The following is a 3,191-nucleotide window of genomic DNA, read 5'->3' on the forward strand; positions in this document are numbered from 1 at the left end:
GCATTAGGTATTTGTCCTAATGCTCTCCCTCCCCCTTTCCCCCAACCCCCGATATATCACATTTTCTTTATCCATCCGTCTATTGATGGACACTTAGGTTGCTTTCATATCTTGGCTCTTGTGAATTGCATGGCAATAAGCATGGGAGTAAAGATATCTCTTTGGCGTACTGAGTTCCTTTTTTTGGATACATACCCAATAATGGAATTACTGAATCATATGGTAAATCTATTTTTAACTTTTTGAGGAACATCCACACTGTTTTCATAACGACTATACTAATTTACATTCCCACCAACAGTGTATAGGAGTTCTCCTTTCAGGTGGAGGTACTTCTGGCAGCAGAAACTCGAGTTGCCAAGGCAAGATGGGTCAAAGTCAGAATGGTGGTTATGGTCCTAGAGGTGGCAAGAAGGATGACAGGGACGAGAAAAAGAAATATGAACTTCTTGTACCAATTACAGTGCGGGAAAAGAAGAAGAAAGCAAAGAGACCAGATGCTGCCAGCAAACTGCCACTGGTGGTACCTCACATCAATGCCAGTTAAAATTATTGAAATTAGTGAGAATGAAAGACTCTTTTCATGGAGGAAGAACCCATTAGAAATCAGGAACAGAAAAAAGCATTAGAAGAAAAGTGTTAGGAAGAAAAGCAAAAGTGGATGACCTGAGGGGGACCACTATGACACTAGAAACCTTGGAAGAGATCATTGATGGCAATCACACCATCCTGTCTAGATATATGGGGTCAGAATTCTATGTCAGCATTCTTTTATTTGTAGACAAGGATCTGCTGGAACTGGCTTCTTGGTCCTGCTCAACCACAAGTTGAATACCATGATAAGGGTGCTGATGAATGACACAGATTCCCTAGTCACAGTGATGAAGGTGGAAATGGTCCCCAGGAGACCTATGCCGATATTGGTGGTTGGACAACCAAATCCAGGAAATTAAGTAAGAGATCTGTGGAGCTTCCTCTCACTCATCCTGAATATTATGAAGAGATGGGTTTAAAGCCAGATAAGGGGGTCAGTCTCTATGGTCCATATGCCACAGGTAAAACCTTGTTAGCCAGAGCAGTAGCATGTCAAACCTCAGCCACTTTCTTGAGGGTGGTTAGTTCTGAACATATTCAGAAGTGCCTTGGTGATGGGCCCAAACTCACATGGGAATTGTTTTGAGCTGCTGAAGAATAGGCACCTTTCATCATGTTTATTGATGAAATTGATGCCATTGGGAGGAAAATAGGACTCAAATTTTGGTGGTGAGGGAGAAATTTAGTGAACAATGTTGGAACTGTTGAACCAGTTGTATGGATCTGATTCAAGGGGAGGTATTAAAGTTATCGTAGCCACAAACCAAATAGAAACTTAGGATCCAACACTTACCAGACCAGGCTGCACTGACAGGAAGATTGAGTTCCCCCTGCCTGATAAAAGGATAAAGAAGTACATTTTTCAGATTCACACGGACAACATGATTTTGGCCAGTAATGTAACCCTTGACAACTTGATTATGGCTAAAGATGACCTCTATGGTGCTGACATCAAGGCAATCTGTACAGAAGGTTGATCTGATGACCTTAAGAGAAAGTAGAATGAAAGTAACAAATGAAGACTTCAAAAAATCATAAGAAAATATTCTTTATAAAAAATAGGGTTACTCTTAAGGTGCTCTATCTCTAGTAAACCACAGTTGCCATCAGAAAAATAGTTGGTAGGTTTCCTGACCCCTAAAAGGGATGGGGTTGGAGAAGTTGCTCAGAGGAATCCATTTTCCAGTTGATTTTTATTAGCAAAACACCCTGTGTGTCTTTTGGAGTATGATGTATAAAATGCCCACTGGGCAGCCCTCATCTGTTGCTACTGTGTAGCCCTCTGCTTTCCAATAAAGCATGCTCTTACACACACACACGCACACACACACACATACACACACACAGTTTCCCCTTGTCCACATCCTAGTTAGCATTTGTTATTTTTTGTCTTTTTGATAGTAGACATTCTGACTAATGTGAAATGATGTTTTGTTGTGGCTTTGATTTGCATTTCCCTGATCATTAGTACTGTTGAGCATTTGTTCATATACCTATTGATCATTTGTATGTCTTCCTTTAGGAAATGTCTATTCAGGTCTTTTGCCTATTTTAATATCAGAATATTTGTTTTTTGCTATTGAGTTTTTTAGTTTCTTATATATTCTGGATTTTAAATCCTTGTCAGATGCCTAGTTTGCAAATATTATCTCCCATTCTATAGGTTGTCTCCTCACTCTACTGATTGTTTTCTTTATTGTGTAGAATCTTGTTAGTTTGACGTAATCCCATTAGTCTATTTTTGCTTTTGTTATGTGGTCTTTTGAGATCTGAGTAAAAAAAGTTTTGCTGAAATTTCAAGAAGCAATTCACCTATGTTTTCTTCTTGTAGTTTCATAGTTTTACTTCTGACGTTTAAGTCATTAATCTACCTTGAGTTGATTTTTGTATACAGTGAGAGATAGAGGTCTCATTTCATTCTTCTACAAATAATTATTAAGTTTTCCCAGCATCATTTATTGAAGAGACTGTTCTTTCCTCAATGTGTGTTCTTGGCATCTTTTTTGAAAATCAATTGGCTATAAATGCATGGAATTATTTCTGGATTCTCTATTCTATTCCATTGGTCTATGCATCTGTTTTTATGCCAGTAGCATGCTGTTTTGGTTACTATAGCTTTGTAGTATATTTTAAAGTCAGGTAGTATGATGTCTCTAACTATTTTTTTTTTTTTTTTTTTTTTGCTCAAGATTATTTTTGCTATCTGGGGTATTTTGCATTTTATATACATTTTAAGATTGTTTTTTCTATTTCTGTAAAGAATGTCATTGGTATTTTGATAGGGATTGTATTGACTCTGTAGATTGTTTTGGGTAATATGGACATTTTTGCAATATTAATTCTTTCAATCCATAAACATACGATATCTTACCATTTATTTGTATTCTCTTTGATTTGTTCTATCAATGTCTTACAGTTTTTGTTGTAGAGATCTTTCATCTCCTTGGTTACATTTATTTCTAGGTATTTTATCTTATTTTTTGTACTATTTTAAATGAATTTTTTTCAAATAGTAATATTATTGGTGTATTGAAATACTGCTGATTTTTGTGTATTGATTTCGTATACTGCAACTTTACTTAATGCATGTATTAGTT

General features: G+C 36.5%; 1 pseudogene; it reads left to right on the forward strand.

Annotated features, from left to right (window-relative positions):
- The first annotated feature begins 367 nt into the window (after positions 1 to 367).
- LOC111545111 lies at positions 368 to 1,656 on the forward strand (annotated as a pseudogene).
- Positions 1,657 to 3,191: the final 1,535 nt, after the last annotated feature.

This window comes from Piliocolobus tephrosceles, chromosome 2, assembly GCF_002776525.5.
Source record: "Piliocolobus tephrosceles isolate RC106 chromosome 2, ASM277652v3, whole genome shotgun sequence".
NCBI classification, from domain to species: domain Eukaryota; kingdom Metazoa; phylum Chordata; class Mammalia; order Primates; family Cercopithecidae; genus Piliocolobus; species Piliocolobus tephrosceles.